Source organism: Orcinus orca, chromosome 8 (assembly GCF_937001465.1).
Source record: "Orcinus orca chromosome 8, mOrcOrc1.1, whole genome shotgun sequence".
NCBI classification, from domain to species: Eukaryota; Metazoa; Chordata; class Mammalia; order Artiodactyla; family Delphinidae; genus Orcinus; species Orcinus orca.
In genome coordinates this window covers 14,660,890-14,685,304 of record NC_064566.1, presented here as the reverse complement: position 1 = coordinate 14,685,304, position 24,415 = coordinate 14,660,890, and the positions used below count along the sequence as shown (strand labels likewise).

The 24,415-nt window shown below is 52.7% G+C and overlaps 1 long non-coding RNA gene across 1 annotated transcript in view; it reads left to right on the top strand.

The window, feature by feature from the left end:
* Positions 1–23,854, top strand: part of LOC117197823 (uncharacterized) — a 111,463-nt gene extending 87,609 nt beyond the window's left edge. The window contains exon 5 of the long non-coding RNA XR_007478709.1: positions 21,974–23,854. This is a non-coding gene — a long non-coding RNA (uncharacterized LOC117197823). The remainder of the gene's footprint in view (positions 1–21,973) is intronic.
* Positions 23,855–24,415: the final 561 nt, after the last annotated feature.

The following is a 24,415-nucleotide window of genomic DNA, read 5'->3' as shown; positions in this document are numbered from 1 at the left end:
AGATGAGAGTAGTTTGGAATCCTGCCCTGTACCCTTCGATTACTGTCAGGGCAAGTGCGGCTGCACCGCGCAGCCTCTTTGCACGAATTAGGGAAAATATCCCCTCTGCGTAGGTGAATTAGAAAATGGTACTTTCTGGGGGCAGACGCAGCTCCCAGGGTACACAGCTTGTGGGTGAGCACAGGCCCCACTTACTCCTGCCAAGTGCCTTTGTACAATGCACAAACTGTCTGGCTGTACAAGGTGGCCCCAGGGACCTCGACTAGTAATAAAACCCAGCAGGACCCTGTAGGGCTCCTGGCCACAGAAGCTTTTCTGTGTCCCCTGCTCCTTGTTTCTAGGAAATAGGCTTCAAGCTTCCATGACCTTCCCTGAGTTCCAAGGGGCAGGTTCAAACAGTTGCTAATCAGGGAAGGGAGGGGATGCAGAGACAAGGGAGGAGCAGTCAGGAGACAGCAGCACAGCCTGGGAGCAGGGTCCCGGTTCTGCTTCAAGGGATACACATAACAATATCTCTGAGCTCTTCTGCAGAACTAAACCCCCAACAAACGAAAGATGTTAACTAATTGATGAAGCGTTCTTCATTCCAGAGAGAAGGTCACAGTTTGAAAACCTTGAGAACCACAGAAGCTCGTAAGGAGACCTCCTGAGGCCAGATTAAAGGAGCGCAGACCCTGCTCGCACCCTGATCCCATCAGTGACCCCGCCCTTGAACCATTGCTATAAAACTCCTCACCAGATCACCCCCAGGTTGGGACACACAGTCTTGAGGGCATCAGCCCCCTGTGTCCCCCTTTGCCTGGCAAAGCAATAAAGCTATTCTTTTCTACTTCCCCCCAAACTCTGTCTCCGAGATTCAATTCGGCTCCAGTGCGCAGAGGCTGTTTCGGCAACAGGAACAGTAACAGCCAACATTTAGTTTACTCTGAGCCACACTGTGCTAAATATGCTGCTTGCACTCTCTTCTTTACCACATCAGTCTGTGAGGTCGATATAATCCGCATCATCCCCATTTTACAGACGAGGAAGCTGAGCCTCAGTGATGTCAAGCAAATTGCCTAAAGCCACACAGCAAATAAGTGAAAGGTCCAGGCTTGAGCTCCCATCATTGGGTGCCACAGAAAATGCCTCCCACTCGGGGTATTTCAGAAGAGAGAAGAGTGGTAAAGGGCAATGAGACACTGTCAGCAGATAAATCAGCAGAGAGGAGGAAGTGTGTTGGCTGGGGGCTGCGGAATGAGGCAGGGTGGGCCGGTGGCAGGCATTGGCCTGGGGGCCAGGAGGCCCAGGTTAGACTTTCAAGTCTGCCTTTTACCAGCTGTGTATCCCCGGGCAAGTCACCCAGCAGCTCTGAGCCTCATATCTGATATTCTCATTTGTGAAAATAAGGGCCAGGGAGGCAGGTCTCCAAGGATCCTTGTAGGCTCTCAGATCACCCTCCCACCACCACCACTAAGAGTGATTGCAGAGGAGCAGGGAGTGGGCCAGCTGGTCCGCAGCGTGTCGGGTTCGAGGAGGGCAGGGCAGGGTTCCTGCGTTATCAGCCCAGCCCGGGCTCTGCACTCCCAACCTACCTCCTGGCCATTTCCATCCTGACTCAGGTCTAAAGCTGTGTCCTGAATACATCCAGCAGAGCTATTTATCAAACACACGCAATTAAGGCCACAGTTGCTAAGATCTATTCCAGGAGCCAAGCAGAGCCTGGGGGTGAGAAGGGGAGGGAAGGAGACGTGGGGAGGGGTGAGCTCTGAGCTGGGCTGAGCGAGATTAAGGCGGTTCTGCAGGGACTACCGGTGCCAACGCTGTGAGCTTATTACCAATTTTACAGACGGGGCAAGTGACTCCCAGAGACATCACGCAACCCAACCAAGGGCCTGCAGAGAGGGCAGAGGAAGCATCTGAACAGAGGTGGTCTTGTTTTGGGGGTGCGCTCTAACCCATACTGGATAGATAGTAAACTAAAAATCTGACTGAGCATTGGCCTGGGAGACACTGAGACTAGAGATGTCAGACACCAGAGAGAGTGAGGCCGAGATTTCACAGAAGATAATTTTGAGAACTGGCTCCATGATTCCTGGGCTGCTTAGCCGGATCAAGGGTATAAAGAAGGGAAGGAGAGAGGGCAGAGATTTCTTAGGATGAGACTGGTAAAAAAGCTACCTCCATTCTTCCTGGGCCACCTTGATCTCTCTGTGATTGCTGTCCAGGATCTACGTGTGTGTGTGCACTTGTGTGTGTGTGTGTTGTGTGTGCACATAGGTGAGGGTGAGTTAGTGTGTAGGAAGGTGAGGATTAGGTGGGCAGACACATGATTGCGTGTGTGAACCTTTGCATGAGGGCTGATGTTTGGACACATGTAAGCAGGATTGTGTGTATATGTGTGTGTGTGTGTGTGTGTGTGTGTGTGTGTGTGCATGCATATGGTGAGTGTGTTCACTGCAGCTCCGCAGAGCCTTATGGGAGATGACATTTGAGGCTGCCGGAGTTCCCCTGCAAGCTTCCGCAGCTTCTCCCTTCCTCTCACTGATTGGCCTGTAAGATGCAGGAGGAAATGATGTTGTTTGCCTCGGGGAGTGTCCATGTGGCCCTGCAGGGTGGCCCGGGGAGGTCTTGCCATCACTCTCTGCCCCCCTCTCTTCTGCTCAACTGCCCCTTTACCATCCATTACCATTGTGAAAGCCCCCATGGAAACCAGAGGCTGCATCTGGACAGAGGAGGGGGAGGGGCTCTGGGCTCCTACTGTCCAGTCTCCCGCTTGGATCAGACTGGGCTCCAGCTGGCCTCTGCTCACTTGCCCCAGTGATGGGAAGCTCGTGTCATCCTATCACCCACAGACAAGCCCGCCCATGAAAACACCCTTCCCCTGAGTAACCCCAAAGCAGTTGCCCTGTTTCTTCCACCCACTGGTCTCAGCTCCTCCCTCCTCCCTGGGTGGACATTCCAAGGCAGCCAGATTGCCCCTACTAAGCCTTGTCTCCTGTTCCACGCTGCTTCCCCTGAGATTCCATTCATCATTCCTCACCTGAGGACATTAGGTCCTGTGGCTCCCATCTGGGTCCCTCCTCTGGACACTCTGTGCCTATAAAGTATGGGGTCCATATTTGAACCCACAGCTCCCACTGCAGCTGACCAGGGCAGGGAGCAGGTAGAGGGCACTCTGTTCCACCACCAGGGCCCCATTTAGTTAGGAACCCACCTCTAGGTCCACGGTTATAGTAGCCACATCACATTGTTTGTGCTTACATTGACCTTGGGGGTCAAGAAAAACGACCAGATCATTTCAGGTGGAATTCTGCCAAGCTGGCCTCACCTATACACCCTAGGCTTGTTCCTTGAATCATTGATGTTTTTGGTCTGAAAGAGCCTGACTTTACATCGATTACTGTTAAATTTCTTCTTGTTGATTTTGGCCCAGTATTCTGCCTGGGAAGAGAGCTTTGGGTCATAAATCGACTGTATCAAAATAACTTGTGCTTTCGAGGTTCAGATGAACACACCTTCTGTGTCTTCATTCAAGTGTCTGGCAAAATTTTTGGACAGGTTGGAACTTGGGTAATGTTTGCACTGCAAGTCCACACAAACTCCTTGGGTTAGGGCTGCTCAAACCACCACAAACCGGCACTATATTCTCCGATCTGCTAATCTAGTCACCCTAGAAAAAGGGAGGAAATGTTTCATTGGGGCAAACTTGACTTTGATGAGCCCAGCCTGGCCCTTGGACCATGTCAAATCCTTTTCCAAATGCTCTGGGCTTTCCGTCTAGTCAGCCAGTCTAGGCTTTTTCTGTCATGATCAGAATTCAGTCTTCCACCTTCCCTGCTTTTTTCGGCAAACTAAGGTAGCTTTGTGCCTCTCTGGTCTCCTTGGAATTTTGTCATTCTCCCTGATTCTTGGACACCCCACAGGGTCTTCGAGATCTTTCCTGTAGAGAGGAACCATGTAATTTTTCAACCAAAGGAGGTAACTTGGAGAGTGTTTCAGTTATCAGTTGCTGGGTAACAAACTTAGCAGCTTAAAACGGTAAACATTGATTATCTCAGTTTCTGTGGGTGAGGCTTTTGGGAGGGTCTTAGCCGGGAGGTTCCGGGTTTGGGTCTCTCATGAAGTTACATACAGGATGCTGGCCAGGCTGCAGTCATCTGGAGGCTGGCCTGGGCTGAAGGATCCATTCCCAGGATGGCTAACGTAGCTGTTGTCAGAAGGCCTCAGTTTCTCACTACTGGGCTTCTCTGTAGCACAGCTCGACTTACCTCATGATGTGGCAGAGGGCTTTCACCAGGGTGAGTGATCCCAGAAAGAACAGGGAGGAAGCCACAATGCCTTTTGTGACATAGTCCTAAAAGTGACACACTGCCACTTCCACTGTGTTCTATTCACAAGAAGCAGGTCACTAGGTCTAGTCCACACTCAAGGGGAGGAGAATCAGGTCCCACCTTTTGAAGGACGGAGGGTCCAAAAATGTGTTGACAGATAAAATCACCACAGGGAGTGCAAGGAGGTACTATCTAATCACACCAGGATGATGGACTTGAACCAGGACTGTCCTGTGCTAAGCACATTTGTTCACCCAACTCCTTCACGACCTCTCAAACGTTCAGACCATGAGCCACAGTGAAAAATCCATCATGGCCTCTTCACATATACATATATAACGGAAACAAAAGTTCACAAAGCAGCATTTAACCTGGCCATGCGCATTTTTAGGAGAGGAAAAAGTGCTCCTTGCCACTCTGAGGGTCCCTGGCTGGATCTGAAAGTTAAACTGACAAAGACAGATGAACAGGAGAAAAGCACACATGTTTATTTCATGTAAGTTTTATGTGATACAGGAGACTTCATAAGGAAAGGAAGACCCAAGGAAATAGTCCAACCTATGCATTTCTATGCTGGGTCTGATAAGGGAGTAGACAGTCGTTGAGGACTCTGATAGGTTTAGGGAGTGTGAGGTGACGTAGTAAACAGGCAGACCTAGCAAACTTTGTTTGTTAGGACTCTTCTCGGTGATCCCTTTTCTTCAGGGATAAGAACGTTCCTTTCCTGCAGGTACAGGAATGGGCACCTCTCACATGAGGGTTTTATAGCCTGTTCCGGGAAGAAGGCGGAGGAGGGGTGTCAGAGTGACCTTTCTACTTCTGCCATTGCCTCAAACTCCTTCAGCCTAGAATACGCAATATGACAAGATGCCTGTTTTCAGGTAGTGTGTCCTGAACCCCTTCACACTGAAATCTAAAGCATTCCATTCAGTTTAATTTACTTATCTATTCTACTCTGTACATTTTTTTTTTTTTTTTTTTTTGGCTGCACTGCACAGCTTGTAGGATCTTAGTTCCCCAACCAGGGATTGACCCCAGGCCCTTGGCAGTGAAAGCATGGAGTCCTAACCACTGGACCGCCAGGGAATTCCCTGTACATTCTTGAAATATTGCTTGTAGCCAACTAAATTTATTACAATTCACTAACGGTTAGGGACTCAGTTTGAAAAAACAAGCCACCGTGCTAGACTGTGCTGTGTGTGGGCGCAAAGTTGCTTCCATTCTCCATCTATTTTGGAGCTCTCTGTGGGTCTGACCCAAGTTTCTTAGCCTACATTTTTTTTTTAACCTTTCAGATCCCTCTTCCTTCAACACACGTATGCACACTCTTCATCTTTAGCTCTATGGAGTCATTGAATCATGAAATGTCAACGTATGAAAGATAGTCTGGGCCAGGAATGACACACGTCTCCTTGACACTACCCTGACAGACATTACTAATCAATCACGGTACTGTCCCATTAAGCTCAGCGTCTACCTCGGAATCCTTCCCAACTCCAGGTATCTCATTTTTTGTGAGACAAAACCTATTGTACAAACACTTTATTTGAAGCTCAGAAGCCAACTCTGAATCCCAGAGAGATGCAGTGGCTTTTCCAAAGTCACATGGCTGGTCCGTGGCCAGACAGAAACTGGCAGCACTGCTCTTTCTGCTGATCCCAGGGCTTTCCTAGACTTTGCCCCTTTATTCGCTGTCTTCTTAGACCTCATTCTCCTAATCGGCATCCAGCAATCGCTCACCAGCTCATTCCTTGCCTATCACCCATGGACCACCAGTTGTTTCACGAGACCCAGACCCTTTCTAGAGAGAACGTCACCCGGGGTTGCCCTGCAAGGGGCTACAGTCAGGAGAAGAAGCTTTGTTTGGGATGCAAACCACGGCAGGAAAGAACCTGCTCATCCTCTGGTGCAGCTCAGCCCCTGGAATCAAGGGGCAGGAGTCCCCTCTGCTACCACTGCCACCAAGAGGACCCAGGTCGGGGCCACACGTTGTTTTCTGTGACTGCTCACTTTCTGGTGCCAGCCCAGGCATCAGCTTAGCGATAAAGACACGAGCAGACCCTGGAGGATCACAGGCAAACTTCCAGTTATTGCTGCATGGAGAGCGCCGTTACTGGGGTGCCCAGGGCACTGCAAGAGCAGAAAAACAACATTTAGAGGAAGAGACAACTGAGAAACCAGGTGAAGGTTTTGAAGGCCGGAAAAGTGACTCTATAGTAAGGGAACAGCAGCAGCAAAGGCACAGAAGCACAAGGGAACAGTGAGTTCAGGGGAAATACAGTCATTTGATATTGTTAGAGAGCGTGCCGTAAGGCTGCAGGGCACGGCGGGGGATGACGTTGTTACTCGCAAGGAGACCTATTCTGCGAAAAGAGATGGATAAAAATGAAATATATATATGTGTGTATTTTTTACATTTATATGTAAATATAAAAAATATACCAGGTGGTAATAGGAGCAAAGCAAGGTCAGGGACAGAGCTGGGAATGTTTTTAGATGGGTGGTCAGGGAAGACCTCTCTGAAGAAGGGACATTGGAGCAGGGACCTGACATGTGCAGGAGCGAATCTGCAGATCCCTGGAAGAGCATTCTAGGCAGAGGGAACAGTCAGCAGGGATGCCCAGAGGTGGTCTTGTGCTTGCTGTTGGGTTCAGGGAGCAACAGAGAGGCAGTGTTCACGTATTGTGTCCTTTCTCATCTGATCTCATCTGGTCCCTGTGACCACCTGCAAGGAAGGCCACCCGAATGATCCCCTTTTCCCAGATGAGGGCGGTGCAGCTCCAGGGGTTAAGTGGCTGGTCCTGGGCCATGGAGTGAATTTAAAACAGAGGAGGGCCCAGAATCCAGGGCTCCAGACACTTGGACAGGGGTCTTTGCAGCTCAGAATGGCCTCCTCTGCCAGCTGTGGGCTTGGGCCCAGCAGAGGTCAAAGCAGGACAGCTTCCCAGCCTTCCAGGGGGCAGGCTTGTGGGCTCTTCCGTGAGAGCTGGAAGGTTCCCTGTGCTTGGTTCTAGCCCTTCCACAGCCCCAACTGGTCTGTTTCAGGGGTGCTCATCAGAGGCTGGGGGTCAGTAGGATTGAGGGAAGCCCGGCCAGGCAAAAGCTGTGCATGGTGTCCAGAAGCGTTACAGGATGAGGTCTGCACACAGACCATGGTCTGCCTCTGGGACCCAGGCTGAACCCAAGTGCTCCTCTCTGGGGGATGCAGGGGGAGTGTTGGTACCTGTGGGTGGCATCTCAATTCACCATTGATCAGGTGTATGGGTCCTCAGCATGGAGGGCTCAGGATGGAATTTTCTTTCTCCTTCCTTTTCTTGTTTGCTTCCTTTAAAACATCAGGACTGGGATGGGGTGGGGTATATAGGATTGGATGATGGTTTCTGGGGGCCCGGGATTGCTGGTCCTTTTGTGTCCTGCCAAGGCAAATGCAATTTATAGCCTTCATCACCCACCACTGTACTGACCAGCAAGAGGTTAAGAACTTGGGCTCTGATGTCACACAGACTTGGATTCAATTCCACTCTCTCTTATTGGCTGCTTAAGTGTGAGCAAGGAAGCTGCAATTTTTTCACCTGTAAAAGGGGGTAATCAAGCATCTTTCTCATGGACCATTAGACAGTACAAGCAAAGCCATTAGCACGATGCCTGGCACGTGTAGCCAGAGGTATGGAACACTGGTCATAGTCAAACTTGGCACACAGGGCCCCCTGCTTAGCCAAACTATCTGAGTGAAGATCAAATGTCAGTTACCCTCAGTCAGGCCAGGGTGAGCCTGGCTGAGTGAGACTCAGGCCAGACTGTTGTGGATGTTGGTGGTGCCCCATCCAGATCCCTTTTGGGGTCCGTGCCCCGTTGCTCATTTACTGTGAGTATTGGCTGCTAATGGTTCACAGATGTCCCCTAATCTGGAGACTCGCCCTTGACCCAACAGGAGCCAACGGCTGAGGGACGTGTGAATACAACAGGCCAGCTCCCTTGCCTCAAGTTGGGACCAACCATGTGGTTTAGTTTGTACTACAGAACTCCCCACAGGATTAGGCTAAAGTGAGTCTCCAGCTGAGACTTGCCCTGCCCTAGTCCTCTCACCTTGCTTCCCTTCTCTTTTCCCAATCAGTCATGTGCACTGAATCCCTGCCTCAGGCTCTGCTTCCTGGGACCCAGACCCAAGATATAGGCTCTCCATGATTCAAGTCTCAGAAATGCCCATTGCCTTAGAACCTCCGGAAGAAGAGCTCCCCTACCCTACCCCTTACCTGTAAACTGGTTTCCATCCCCTCCCAATCTCCCTGCTCCCCCAGAGGACCTTGCTTCCCCAACTTTCCCCTCCCTGCCACCTTCACCTCTGCTTGACCTACCCCACCTGTTCCCCACCCAACTCCCATAGCAACAGCACTCATTTCCCTCCGAGTAACTCCCAAATCCTTATGGCTGCCACGTTTGCCCTCTCTCCTACCCAGCCCCACTGTCCCAGCTGCCTGCTAGGTGCTTGCACGTGACTGTCTCACTCCTGAAAGCTCTCTAAAATTGCACTCACTATCTTTCCACAAACCCAGCTCCTCCTCCTGGCCACCGGCTTCTGTAAATGGCACTCCTCTCTCCAGCTCTCCAGGTTCCAAACTTGGCTGTGTCCTGATTCCTTCTCTTCCCAGCTCAGCTGCCAACTCTCTCACATCTGCCACCACCACCACCCCCGCCTTCTCCCAGCCACCAGCCTCTTTCCCTCAGCCACCTCACTGGTTTTAAAACAATCTTGGCAGACACTTGCTAAAAACTTACTACATGAGAGGCTCTGAGTTCTCTGTGTTTATGAACTCAATTACTCATCATAAAGACCCTTTGATGAATTGTTACCATTATCCCCATTTGATTGATGAGGAAACTGAAGCATGGAAAGGTGAAACAATTCACCCAAGATCCTATAGTTAAAAACTGGTTGTCTTATTCTGATTTCCCCAGCAAATAACTCCAAGTAAAGGCTTCATTGCAAGAAGTATATTTGGGCACTGAGTCCAGGAAACACTGGTAGGGGAGTGAGGGAGTCAGACAGGTAAGACAGGCAGTAAGAAATGTCTTAGCAAGCAAGTTACAGGAACTGGAGCTTAATCGCTCTGGGGAACCCTGGGAAACATGCACTAGGGAGCTGAGGTATTGATATACCAATTTCTATTAGTCCACTGTTGATGGGCTGTTCCTGGGGGCATTAAGTTCCTGGCGTTCCTGGTACAGGTGGAATGTGATCCAGCAGTCTGAGAAAGCCCTAAAGCAAAGCAGTACTGGGGCTAGGAGTTGGGAGTCAGACCCATGCAATCAAATGTTAGGGCCAAGGATGCAGGGCAGGGAACCAACAGTGCCCACAACAAGGGTAGAACTGGAATCAAATCCAAGCAGCATGGGTCCAGGGCCCATGCCTTGAACCATGTGCTCTGCCAGCTATGATGTGGTGGCCTGCCTCTCTGAAGCCTATCCCATGCCAAGGATAGAACTGGAATCAAATCCAAACAGCATGGGTCCAGGGCCCATGCCTTGAACCATGTGCTCTGCCAGCTATGATGTGGTGGCCTGCCTCTCTGAAGCCTATCCCATGCCTTTCTTCCACCATTTTGCCCATTAGCACCAATTTATGCTCCTGCCCTCATTTGGAGTCAATCCTCTGTTCAAACCCCTTTAGTGGCTCCCACTGCCAAATGGCTGAAGAGTCATGGTTTATCCCACAGTCAAGGTCACCCCAGAATGACCCTCACCTCCTCAGTTCAAGCCTATGTCTCGTTCCTCCCTGCAGCGCGCCGTATCTGGCTCTCCCAGTCTCTGAACATTTGTTCACGCTGTGCCTCTTCTTGGAATGCCCTGGCTCCATCACCGCCTGTCCAAGTCCTACCCCACCATAAGGCCTCTTGTGTCACAGACCTTCCAGAGCCCTCTTCCTCTGAATGCAGTGGCTCCTGTTGGCCCTTATCTAAGAGCAGCTCTGTGTCTTGTGCCACAGCTGTGGCACTGTGGTCAAGCCCCTTGCCCCCGCTGTTAAACACTGAATTGCTGAATCCTCACTCTGCACCTGCTGTGACCCTGAGCAAGTGAGCTGATGGCTCCAAGCCTCAGTTTACTCACCCAGAAAATGGGGAAATAATCATATTTACATCAAGAGGTGGCTGTGGGGATTGAATGAGATAATCCATGTAAAGGGCTGGCACATAACATATTCCCATTAAATGGTTACCATTATATTTGGTAAGAACCTCCCCCTTGGCCAGGCCATCTTCTCCCTGAGGAGGGGACACCACTTCTCAGTCCGTCCTCTCTTTACCCACCATGGCGCTTGGCTTTTCCTCCCAGCTGCTGATGGATCACAGTAAAAGGTGTACTTTATGTCCTGTCAGATCTAACACACCCTGTCTAAGCCCTCCCTTTCGTTTCCCCAATCCTTCCTTCATTTTCTTCTTTTTTTTTTAACTCCCCTCATTTTTCTCCTTAATACTTATCACTTATAGACATTATATTTATTTCCTTGTTCACTTACTGACTGCCTTCCCGGACAGAATTTAAACTCCCAGATGACAGAGGCTCAGGGTGTTTTGTGCACTGCTGTATGTTTGACGTCTAGAACATGACTAACTCATAGCAGTAGAAAAATATTGGTTGAATAAGTGAATGAAGGAAGGAAGGAAGGAAGAAAGGAATTCGGTGAATGCCCATAAGTGTTCGCAGCTCCAAGCAATCTCTCCAGAGAGTCTGTGTTATTTTCTTCCAGGCCAAGGCTGCAGACAGTCAAGGGTTAGGTCCAATTCCTCTCCCATCCCAACCTCGGCTTGAGGGCACTCAGCCCTGGGGGTTTCTCCTTCGGCGCTGGGCGTCTTTCCGTGCATTCTGTGCTCCCTCCAGGCCAATGCAAAGGGGACCCCTCTCTTTGTTCTTAGATACCAGCCAGGCCCATAAGGACACTGTAGGAGAGGAAGAGGGATGATAACAGAGATGGACGTCCACAGCTGTCACTCCTTCTGCATGGCCCTGCTCCTCCTTCCAGCTCCATCTCAGTTTCTTTCAGGAAATTAGTACTGGAGGCAGAGTCCCAAGGGATCTGAGCTCCTGGGTGCCACATGCAAGGATGATCCCACTAGCTACTGAATCAGGCCCATCGGCCCCCACCCTTGGGAGCTGGAGGAGGGAAGAGTGGCAGATGGGAGCATATGGGCAGGTGTGACTCAGTCTAAAGGGCCCCAGCAGAAAGAGCAGCTGTTTCTGTGACTCAGCAAAGGGCTGGGGTGTGGTAGGGGTGTGAGGGCTGGTGTAGGCCGGGACTGGAGCTGAGCAAGGGGGAGTCAAGGGCTGTGACCCACCTCATCCCACACGTAGCGTGGCGTCCAAGTGGAGTCCTGCTCGCAGGAGACGCCCCAAGGGACCCCACAGCCGATGGACTCCATCCACACCTCCACGTGTGCCTGTTGCCTGCCCCAAACAAAACCCGGCCTCATTCCAAGTCCTCCAAGACTCCTGTCCTGCACCTCCTCTCAACTCTGCTCCAGCCACATGGGACCATCTGAGTTACCAGAGAATTCCATCCCTTCCTTAGCTGCCAAGCCTTTGCCCACGCTGCGCCCTTCACTTAGAAGGCCCACCAACACCCCCACTCCCATCCAGCTGATGTCATTCCACTACCAGCCCTGCAGACGCTACATGGCACGTGTGGCTTATGTGCCCCTCCCCCATTCACCTTGGGTCTGCCTTCACCCTCATGGCCTGTCTTAAAATGTAGTTTTTATTATTATTCAGGTATGGGGAGGCCAACAGGTCAGGAGATAATTGCCTTTGAGAAGATAGTTTGTTACTTATAGATCCCAAGAGGAAGGGGCTTGCCATGCCACGGGGAACCACATGGGGAAGCACCAGGGATGGTCAGGAAGCAGAGGCAGGGAGAGGAAAACATGGACAAGAGCCCTTATTGCGGTTTCTGGGAATGAACAGGCAAGGCAGGGTAGGTAGGCTAGACTGAAGAATCTAATCGGGCTCTGGAGTCCAGGATCAACAAGGCCCCAGATGTCTAAGCATCAGAAACACGTGGTTAATACAGGGCTCTTACCCCAAAGCCAGACTCTCCGGAGGGCAGCAAACAAGCCGTGGTTGAGCCCCAGCACTGGCCTGGCAACTGGGGGATTCTTGGCAAATGTTGGATGGGTGAGGGGCCGCTATGGACCAGGCACAGTTCCCCACTAGGGAACACAGCAGTGGATAGGAAGGCAAGGTCCCTCCTCTTTAAGGATTTTACTTCCAGTGGGCATGGCCGACAGCAAACTAACAAACAAATAAATAAACAAGAGAACTTCGACTACTGGAAAGTGCTGTGACAGAAATAAAACACAACGATGTAACAGCCTCTGGGTGGCATGGAGAAAGAGGGAATGCATTAGAAAGGGTGGTCAGGGCAGCCTCTCTGAGGAGGTGACCTTGGGGCTGAGACCTGAATGTTGAGAAGGAGTCAGGCTTGCAGAGATTTCAGGGCAGAGTACTTCAGCAGGTGAATCACTGAATGAATGAATGAATGAATGACTGGAAGATCAATCTTTCAGTCTGGATTTCCCACCTCTTTATAGCTGGCTGTGGTGCCTTTTGAGGCTTGAATGGTGTCAGCGCCAGAGTCTCACATATTAAATAACTTCCATCATGGCCTTCCATCCGTAGCAGGAACATTCCACAGGGTGACCCGGGCCCTGTGAACAGGCAATTCCGGGCCTCAGAGCAGGACACCATTTAAACCAGCTTTGCTCATTGACCACTCATCCCATTCACACTGGAGCCAGCAACCTTCTTGCCAAACTTGTCCCTGATGAGAAGTTAAAGCGGTTGATTTGTAGCCCAGACGATGGTACCTCTCACAGGGGAGCATAATCGCAGTCTGTTCAATTACTGAGGCATTGCCCTGCCATTGGACACTCAGGCCAATCCCAGACCACAGATGCTGCAAGCCCAGCCCTGGTTGCAGACCCCTGGGCTGCCCAGAACCTTCCAACAAGGCTTCTTTGGCAACCAGCGCCAGAAGCCCACCTGCAGGGGAGCAGCCATGGTGGGCCCCCTGGGGCTTCTTGTAAATCTTCAGTCTTCACTGGGAGAGCTGGGCTGTCCAGCCAAGCCGCCTGGAGTCACTGTCTGTGGCACTTGGGAGGTAAAACTGTGGTTGACAAATAAAAGTCAAAGGGAGGAGGCAGTGTGGTTAAGCTGTCAGTCGGCAGGCAGGTGGGATATAAGTAGTTTTAACAGGCCCCTCTCCTGCTCTGGGTGCTGGAAAAGCCGGCTTGAGATGTTCATCGCGCGGGCTGAAGGGCTGTTTGAGCGGCTGTCTGGACTCCCCGCGGGCTGCGGACCTCCCCACATCAGTCTCAGACACGGGGTTCTCTACTCCCCACTGGGAAAGCCCTGGGGAGGAACCCTGAGCTGCCCACTTCACCTACAGACCCAGGAAAATGGATCGTGTGCAAAGACAGGATGCTAGGGGAAGTTGAGAAGGGCAGGAAAGAAATATTTCATGAGCACCTACTCTCTGCTCAGAGAAGATAAGCAACTGCCCCATGGTCGTAAGTGTTGGACTTGAACCCAAGTCTTTCCTGCTTTTAACGCCCATGGCATGTTGCTATCACCATCTTCTTTTCATTCATTCATTCATCCGTTTTTCAAATACTTCTTGAACACCATAGGGAGTGGGAAAAGCACAGATTTCAGAGTCCAGATACCCCGGGTTCAGAGCCCGCTTCTCCACTTCCTGGCCAAGGAGCCCCAAAGGCAAATTGCTTTGCTCCTTATTACTCAAAAAAGGATTATGACACCCTCCCGTTGTGAGGCTCCGCTGAGGATCAGCGCGCATGCGTCAGGATCACCGCGGTGTAGAGACGGCCCCCGCCCCTCTGGGGCCCTGGCTTAGGAACCGCACAGACCCAAACGAGGTGCCACAAGACTTGCCTTCAAAGTGCTCTGGCTGCAGAGGGACAGACACGCCACAGCTGCTTCTATGGTGGGCAAATGGGAAAAGTTCTATGTGGAAGCATAAGAACACACAGCGGGCGGTTACGTTTGGGTTGGTGAGGGAATTTTCATGGAAGAGGGGGCATGTGAGTCCCAGCAGGGGGGTAGAAGGAGAAGGGACATCCGGGTGGAGAGAACAGCATGGGCAAAGGTGTGGAGACCTAAAGGCTGTCTGGAGACAGTAAGGACAGAGTAGATCGATGTCCGGTGGACAAGGGGACCAAGGGAGAGGTTGGCAGGGTCTGATCAGGGGGTCAAGACAGATTTTGGTTGTTACAGACCTTGAAATTTATCCTCTGGGCACAGGGGAGCCAATATTGGTTTTTGAGGACAGTTGTGACATGATCTGGCCAGAGTCTTGGGGACTACTTTCTGGGGACAGTGTGGGGGATGAATTAAAGAGGCTAAGATGGGGGGCAGAGACCAGCTCAGAGGTTCTACAAGTCCAGCCAAGAGATAAAGAACAGACAGATCTAAATAAAAATGTGACCAATTTATTGAGCACTTCCTATGTTTCCAGCGCTTTCTGTACATTTCCTCCTTGACCTTCATCAGCGCTTTGAGTTAGGTACTCTTGTTCTCATCTTACACATGAGGAAACTGAGATGCAAGGAGGTTAAGTGACTTGCTCAAGGTCACACAGCCAGTGAGGTGCAGAGCCAGGATTCAGATCTTAGTCTGTCTGAATCCAGAGCCCTGATGCTTCTCAGACCCTGATGCCCAAGGCTGAGAAGACCCAAAGGTGGAGAGAGAGGTGGGGCAGCAAGCTCGGCAGGTTCTCACGACTTCCGTCCTCAGCATCCCTGAGCTGGGCATCTTCCGTTTGTGCCTCCAAACCCACATTCCGCCCTCTACCGCCTCCTGCTCTCTGTCCTGTGAGGCTGCTGCGTGGGAGGCATCCGCAGGCTGTCTGGTCCATGCCCGTTAGCATCTGGCTGGGTCCATCGTTGGGGTGGGAGAGCAGATGCAGGAGGAGAGTGTATGCGGAACCTTATTCCCCTGCTGCCTCCCTGCCTCAGGTGGGCCGTGTCCCTCTACTGACAACCACGGCTCCTCAGGCAGCCCTCTCTAGACAGCTCTCTCCAGGTTCTGGCAGCTGCTCCCTCTCTTGCCCTTTCAAGCCTGGGTATGGTGACAGCACCCGTTTTTTTAAAAATATGAAACAGTCTGTGGGGTCTGGACCCCAGGAGAGAGGGCAGCAGGCGGCAGCTTATAACGCTGGTAATGTCATCACAGGGCTGGATGAGCTACCCTGGGAGAGTGCAGAGGATGACGCCCAGGGACCAAGCTCAGGCGGACGCTGACATTTAAGAGTCCTCAGAGGATGGGAAGCCAACCGCGCAGCTGAGGCTAGATGGGGCTGGAGCCTCCCTTTTGTGTTGTTACTCACTCACTCCATCCCGTTTGTCAGAAGGGTGCTGGAGGACTGTGAAACGAGGTCAGCTGTGGAGGGGGCACCCGCCCTCCCTGGAGGTGAATTCCACCAGCCGGTTGGTCTCACTGCCCTGCCTCCTGGGGTTTCTCCAGCGGTGCTTTCAGCCGCCCTGGCTTTGTGCCCTCAGACGGCCCAGGAGGGCACGTGGAGCTTCCTCGGGATTTTCCGGGGACACTTGGTCTGGGAAAGGAGTGACCTTTTCTTTGAAAAGCCTGTTCCATCCCCAGGGCCCTGACGGGCTGAGCCCTCTGGAGCCAGCCCCCGTGAAGGGTGCCTTCCAAGGAATCAGGACCCCATCCACCCCACCTGTCCCCGGTGTCAAGCTCCAGAAAGGCACCACCAGCCCCAGCAGCCAGGTAGTTGCAGAGAGGGCCCGCCTGGCAGCAGAGGAGAGAGGAGTGATTGTTCCAATCCTATCTGTCCAGGGTCAGCAAAAGGGAGGGAAGGATAAGTCTTGGGAATTTGATTTGTACTTCGGTGCTACAGAAATCCGTCTTTGAACAAAGCTAGATCCATTTAGAACCATAGGGCTTAAGAGCTAGAAAGGGCCTTCCAGAATCTACAGATGAGGAAACTGAGGTCTAGAGAGGGCACGTTACTCATGGTCTCAAAGACTGGCCTGGCCCTGCCTGTGCAATCACAGCCTCGCCACCCCGCCCGCCTGCAGCTTTCACCCGCCAGACTCCACACCACAGGAAGAAGGGTGATTATTCCACAGGAGTCGGCATCCGTGTGCCTGCAGCTAGTCCTGATCCAGATTTCTGCCCACCTTTGTCCCCACCCTGGAAGCAGCTGGCTGCCCCGCGGCGGGGGCTGCCTGGGTGCGAGACAACCATTTACTCATGGGGTGGAAATTAGATCTGCTTCCCAGGGAGAAGTGTTTGTGAGCTGAAATGCCAGCCAGTTGGGTGTGGTGTGGGGCCTTGCTGTTTGTTCTGTACTCCAAAGATGCCAGCCACAGTGAGGGGGAAGCGGACTGGGGACAGGACAGGGAGGAAGGGCCCGGGCCTGGCAGGGCCATTAGAAGGGGCCTTGGAGAATGTGAAGGTGGAAAACAGAGACACCAAGAGGATAACGGCTCACCCGGCATTGCACCGTGAAAACAACACCCCATGTTCAGACCCCCTCTGCAGCCCCCTCTCCCGCCCTGTCTGCCTCTTCGCTCTGTACTTGAATCCTGAGCCAGAGAGGCCTAGGGCCAGCAGTGGCCAAAATGGGCCTCTCCCTACTTGTGAATTTAACTTGGGGGTCTTCCAGCCATGATAGACTGGATTATTTTCCAGTAAGTATTTATTACTCTCCCCTCCCACTGTGCAGTAGGGACACTCCCTACATTGAAGTTGGGCTTAGCCATGTGACTCACTTTTGAGCAAGAAATATGAGCAGACATGGCAGAGCAGAGGCTGGAAACATGCTTCTGTGGATTGACCTGCTCCTTTGCACTCTGCTGGTGCCTGGAAGAAGAGGTTCCCCTGGGAGGCTGCTGCCCTTCAGCCAGGGTCATAGAATGACCTTATGTGGAGTAACCTGAACCCAACTTGCAGTCTGAAACAGTGCCCAACTGAGCCCATCCTAGATTAGGAGAACCACAGTCGACCTGCAGGTCCACGAAAGTGAGAATAAATGCCTGTTGCTGTAAGTCACTGACTTTGGGGATGTTTGTTTTGCAGCGTTATCATAGCAATAGCTGACTGATACATAGGCCCAGAGCCAGAGCCAGAGAAGGAGCCAAGAGCTAGGACTTGGAACATCCAGGCCATCCACATTCCTCCCCTGCCACAATACTGGATACTCTCAGCTAACTCCAAAACCATACAAACGCAGGGAGGGCCCACACCTCTGTTGATACTCATTACACCTCTATGAGGAAACCAAGCCTCCTCAAACAGACCTCCCCAAGGTTACAGAGCTAAAAAAAATGGCCCAGCTGAGACGAGAACCAGGTCTTTTGGCTCCAGTTTCCAATCTACTAGGCAGCCCAAGCCTGGGCCAGTTGAGCAGTGAGACCCATGAGGATTGGAACCAGTGGCCTGCCCTGGATGTGGTGCTCTGGAGGCCCCACGGGTGTCTCCTCTCCCAAAAAGCTTCCCCTGCTGAGATGATGAGGCTCACATATGTCCCGGGCAGCTCTGTGCCAGCCTTAGATAAAGCACCCACTCCTCCTCAGGGCAGAGGGCCTGGCTGGGTCATCCTGGGTCCCAGGGCTGGGTCTGGGGTCCCTGCCACCAGTGCCATGTCCTAGGCTGAGTGGTCCAGAGCAGGGGCTCTGGGGTCTGACAGAACCGCATTTAACCCCAGCTCTGTCCCTTTGGCTGTGTGACCTTGGACAGGATGTTGCACATCTCTGGGCCTCAATTTCATCATCTGTACAATGGGGCTCACCGCCCCTGTGAGTGGTGGGAGGTTACGTGAGATCATATACATAAAACACAGAGCAAAGACCCCAGCACAAAACGGCTGCAATAAAAGGTGACAGCTGCCATCACCACTGTGATTGGACTCAGGTAGCTTGGGGCACTAGAGGTGCAGAGCCCTGGCAGCACTGTCTGCAGCCAACAGGGCCTGTCTCTCCTGGGAGGCTGCTGGCTCGTCCTGAATCCACCCTGGAGGGGGTAGGTCAGAAGGGGTTTCCTATCAGAAGAGAGAGATGGCCCTCACTTTTTGCCCCTAGATGAGAGCTCTAAGTTTCCCAGGAGCACGGGCCCAGCTGGCTCCTACAAAGAAACCACAGTGAGCAGTTTGAAGTCTTCCAAACCATCAGGAGCTCCCACTCTGGTCAAGGATTCCACTGTCCTTCTAGCATGCATGAACTGGCCCTCTGTTCATCCACTTTCACTGCACATGGGGTCATTCAGTCAGTCAGCCATTCTGAAGATATTTACTGAACAACTACTGTGAGTCCGGCTCCGTGCTGGGCCCTAGGGATCCAGCAAAGAATAAGACACGGGGGGCTCCCATTCTCATGGAGTTTACAGTCCCAGGAACTGGAAGCGTTCCCTTGAGCCATCTCCCACGCCCTCTCCTTGTTACTCTGGGGGCCCAGGTCAAGGTGAGACATCCTGTCAATGTTACGGTCACAAGGAGTGACCAGGGACCCTGAAGTTCTGATCTCCATCAATTTGCTGTGTGACCTTGCATAAGTCACTTCCCCTCTTTCGGCCTGAATTCCTGCCCCTTGAAAGAGAGGAACGCTAGACCAGCCACCCCTCCTCCCTGGGTGCGTCCAGGAATGGGCTTTCACTCATGGAGTTCGCTCAGTAGGTCTCTGCTGAGGTTGCTCTGGCCATGGACCATGCCGGGGACCCATGATGACCAGTCCTGACCCCACTTCTCCAGTCAGACCCTGATTTAGATGTTTTAAAAATGAACAATGTGGAAAATAGTTTGGGACATGAGCAAGATGGGGCCAACAGTCTTTCTACTGCTCCCGGATTCTCCTTCCTGTACGGAATTTAGAGATCACCACCTTGGCTGCAGCCTCTTTAGCCCTTATCTCCCGGGAGAAGGGCGTGCGGATCTAGAATAACTGGCTTCACAGTCATGGTGTGTCTGTTTCATTCCCGAGAAGATAACATAATCATCATTAATTATATGGTGAAGAGTTGGGGGTGGTTGTAAAGGAAAGTGGCTCCTCTCTCGCCCAGGTTCTTGGGCTCTGGGGGGTAGAAGAGCTGTGAGATGCAGTGGTGGAGCACAGGGGCTAAGACCACAGACTTGGAAGCCAGGTGCCTAGGTTCAAATCCTGTGTGACCTTGGGCAAGTTTCTTAACCTCTCTGTGCCCTGGTTTGCTCATCTGTAAGCAAGGGATGATTAGAACAATCCCTACTGATCTCAGAGGGGAGTCATAAGGATAAATGAGTTGTTTGTAAAGTGCCTGCGTCCAGTAAATGCCCCCGAATGTTGGTTAAATAAATGTTGGGTAGGTCCACCCACCGGAGCCCTCCCAAGCATGGCTGAGGAGTCCTAAGAGTTTCAGGGCGCCCAGTGCCATTGACTGTGTGCCATCATGGCCTGTGCTAAGCAGGAGAGCTGACAGCAACTCAGTTTTGCTTACGGAGAACTCACTCCGAGTCAGACACTCTCCCAAATGTTTTTGGTGCACATTAATTAACCAAGTTAATCCTCATAATATTCCCAGAAGATATGCATTGGGTTGGCCAAAAAGTTCCTTCGGGTGCGGAAACCCAAACGAACTTTTTGGCCAACCCAATAGCTTCTATCCTTAACACTCCCACTTTACAGATGGAGAAACTGAGGCACAGAACAGGTGCATAACTGGCTGTGGGCATCACACTCCAGCGTGACAGCTGGGTGGAAAGCAGAGGTGCAGAGGTCTCCAGTCCCAGCCCCACTAGCTCTAACCAGCTGTGTGATTTGGGGCAAGGGACTACCCTCTCTGTTTCCTCAATTGTGAAATGGGGGAAATTACACCTACCCCGTAGGGATATTGTGAAGATTAAATGAGCTAACATGAGTGGCATGCCTAGCATGGTTTCTATGTGTGATGGCGCTCAGGAAATTGGAAAAGTTATAAATTAAAAAAAATGGGAAAGGAGACTGGGCAGACCAGTCTAGCTGTCCTAACCCCAGCACAGCTCCAGGGCAGCCAGGACCCTGAGAGCCTCTTTCAGATCTACTGAAAGTGTTTGGGGGGGACACTCCCCCTTCCTACCCCCACTCAGAACCTCAGGAACCTGTCATAGGAGAAAGGATGGAGGGGGCATGGGTCTCAGACCTGGGAGTCAGCCAGCCCTGGATCCCATTCCTGCTCCACCACTCATGAGCCCCATGTCCTTAGGCAATCATGCTCATCTCTAGCCTCAGTTTTCGCATCTGTGCAAGGGGGCAGCAACCAGTATGCACAGCTGTTGTGAGGAGGGGATGAGACCACTTAGCTCACGTTTATTAAGCCTTTGCCATGTGTCAGCCACTCTTCCGTGCAGGGTACACCCCTCTGTAGAGCATCTACTGTTATTAACCCCATTTTACAGACTCAGAAACTGAGGCTCAGATAGGTTGAGCAAACTGCATAAGGTCACACAGCACCTGATAGTAGATGAGAGATGTGGGCCCAAGTCGGGCTACAGAATTCGTGCCTGTAGCTTTGGTAAATTGCTCTTAGGGGTCCCTCTCCAGCTCCCCGGATTTAAAAGCAGGGAAATGTGGGTTGTGTCCTGACTACACGGCCTGAGCTGAGAGGTCCCTGGCTATTCGGGAAACGTGCCTAACGAGGCCTGTGGTTCCGGAGTCCCTGCACAGTTCTACCCATACAGCTATCTCAGGACTCTGGCCACAAGCAGTGGCCTGAGCAGCCAGGCTTTCTGCCTCAGCTTCCTTTCCAGCTCGGAGGTCAAAGTGACCTCCCCACAGCCAGTCCCTTTCCCCCAGGCATCTTCCTGCTGCTCCCCTCTTTGTCTCCTCAGGCCCAGGACAGACCCCTCCCTTCACTCTGCTTGCAGAGGAAACACGCCACTGCAGGAAACCCCTTTGCCCCCAGGTGACACCCTGTCCACGTTCCTGTAGCTCCAGATGAAGGCTGGCCCGGCCTGCAGTCAACTGTCATGGCTGGAAGGACTGTTGAGATCAGCTTGTCCCACCTTCCCCTTTGCACAGACCAGGAAATGAAGATGCAAACAGGGCCAAGCCTCTGCCCAAAAGCACTGAGCTCAAAGCAGGGTCAGGGCAAACCTTGCAAACCGCCACCATTGAAGGGCCTTGGGACACGCAGAGAACGATGCTAACTGCTTGACGTTCATCCAGTGCTCGGTCCAGTCCTGCGAGGCGGGTGCTATTCCCGTTTTACAGATGAGGGCGCTGAGGCACAGAGAGGGAAGCTTGTTTACCCGAGGTCACGCAGGAAGTGATGGTTTGGGGATTTGAGCCAAGGCCCGTCCTCACTCCTAAGCGAAGGCTCTTCTCTCTTTGCTGCACCATCAGTTACTACAGATTGAGTCTGTGGGCCCAGGATCACCCACCAAAACAGCTGGATTCTCTCACCACTGCCACCACCCAGGAAACCTAGGGCTGAGGGCTGGGGGTGGGTGGGTGGGAGTTCTACTTAACCCATCAATCTGGGCTTCCTCTCTAGGGCTCCATCCGTCAGCCTATCTTTTCCCAGAAGGGTTCACAACCATTTCAAGCTGTCAGTGGTGCTGAAATCAAGGGACCCTCTGCCCACCCAGCCTCCTGTTTTCTCCATCTCCTCCCTGTTCTTCCTAGACTGGGGCCACAACTGTCCCTCACCGCCCACCTGCATCACCCCGTGGAGCTCATGCTTCCTGACCTCATCTTCGCCTGTCGGAATCCTGCCTGTTGCAGGTAGATGGAAGTTCAAGTCCTTCCACACCTTATTTGTGCTGTGTGAACTTGAACAAGTCACAGTGTTTGCTGAACCTGTTTCCTCTTTTGCGAATAAGGTGATAGTACCAGCTTTGGAGGGCTATTTGGAGGAATCGGAAGAGCTATTGTGTGGAAGACAGTCCAGTGCTGCGTTATGGTGATATTGGTGGCATGGGGGTGGGGTGATTGCTAGCAAGACCGAGGGCAGGATGAGGGCCTGGGCAGAACAGAATCAGGATGGTGTGGCTTGGGTGCTAGAGCAAGGACTCCCAACGGTGACCAGGACCACGTCTAAGTGACACCAGACCATAGGGCATCCTAGCCAGCGGGCGGCAGCTGGTTCCCAGAGGAAGTGGCCAAGCGCCCCACCGGGTGGATGGATGAGGCCCAGTGTGGGACACCCGGCCGGTAGGCAGTGGGCACCACACCAGGCCTGGTCGCCAGGCTGAGTTTGGGGAAAAGAGTCATGAAAGCCCTCTGAGGGGAGTTTTGCATCCTCACTTTACAGACAAGGAAAGCGAGGCACAGAAAGGGTAAGTAACGTTCCCAAGTTGATCCAGCAAGGAAGTAGCAAAACCAGAATTAGAACCCAAGCAGTCTCTTAAGCAGATCCTCTCCACGCCAGTTCACCACGGGTTTGAGCTGAAATACTACCACGTCATAATGTGCTCCGTCCTGGACCCCAGCTGAGCCAGGATGTGGTCAGATTCCCAAGGGAAGCTGGAAGACTAGGTCAATGGCCAGCCAGCCCTCTTCCAGCCAGGGAGCCAAATTCTTCCTTTCTCTGACCTGCCCTGGGGCTACCAGAAAGAAGACAGAGCTCCAAAGCCAATTCCTAGCAAAAACCAGAGAGGAAACAAGTAACAGAGCAACAGGGGGCCCTTGAACTTGCTGGGGCGGGGCTGGCCGCAGGCCCCAATTCCTCCGCACTCAAACTCCCTTTATTAAAATAGGCTAAGGTGCGTGGGCCTTGGGCAGCTTGTAAAGGGATTTGGGGCCCAATCAGCACCACCAGCCAGGAATGTGCCTCAGGGGGTCCCAGGGTCCTACCCAGGTTGGTGACTCTGGCTGTCCAGAGCCACCCTGGAGGGAAGAGGAAAGGCCACCCAGACCCACAGAGACTGCTTCCTGGGGGGAGGGGGGAGGGGGCTGGACTTTTTCTCCTCCTCTTCTTTCCTCTACCAGCCATGGCATGCCTCTTGTGTCACAGCGGGGCTCAGTGGCCCTGTTCACCCCTAGAGACCACCCATACCTCCTCCCAAGGCGGCTGCTAAGCCCCTTCCTCTGAATTACTCATTGAGGGCCCTGCTCCAGGCTCCCTTCTCAAGAGGGACAGCCCTCCTGCCTCTGAAGTGCGGCCTGAAGACCCATGGAGAAATTCCCAGGGAGGGACTGCTTCCTCATCATGATGGATCACCCATCCCTCCCCTGCCCTCCCCACACTACAGTATGCAATCCCCCGGGGGTTTGTAACGCCAGTGACTCCCCTGGGACTTAGAGGTCACCCAAAAGAAGGTGGGGAGGCTGGAGGGCTGAAGAGGGGGAGAAGTACATGGTGCGGGTGGGCAGGCAGAAGTTCCCGTGCCACCTGTCACACTTACTTACCCCCAGGCTGCTGGCCTGGGGCTGAGGGCCTCGTTCTCTTGCTCGAGGGCAGGGCAGAGCAGAAGGTAGACCCCCCTCCCCATCCTCCCCCAGGCCACCTGGCCTGCAGGTCCCAGGCCTTGTCAGTGAAGTCAAGCGGTCCCACTTCCTGGCCCTGCTTTCCCCACTTGCCAGACAGGGCTGCTGGCCCGACCCAGTCTACCCCGCCACCGCCCCCCCCCCCACCCCTCACCCCCCCACCCCCCCCACCCCCCCACCCCCGCCAAATGAAGTGTGACCCCCTTCTGAGAGCAGCCCCAGGGAAGCCTGGAGAAAAACTGGCTGCAGAGCTGCACTCACATCCTTGTGGCCTTGGCCAAGGGGCTTAGCTCTCTGGGCCTCCTTTTGTCCATATGTAAAAGGGGCTGAGAATCAAACTGAGATTACAGAGGGGCACTGCTCTCTGCCAGCGATAGGAACAAAAGCTAACATTTAATGGGTGCCAACACTTTCTGTGCATTGTCTCGTTGCACCGTCACACACACCTGTGAGGTGGCAGGGGCAGGTGGGGTGCGTGGCTATGATTCTCTCCGTCCAGCAGAAGGGGAAGCTGGGGCAGGGAGCAACCCCACACGTGCTTTACCTCTGTGCTCTCCTGCCTCTCCTGCCGGTCAAGGCTGACGGGGCACTTATTCTGCTCGATGCCGAGCAGGCCAGTTGGAGAGAGACTTGGACTAG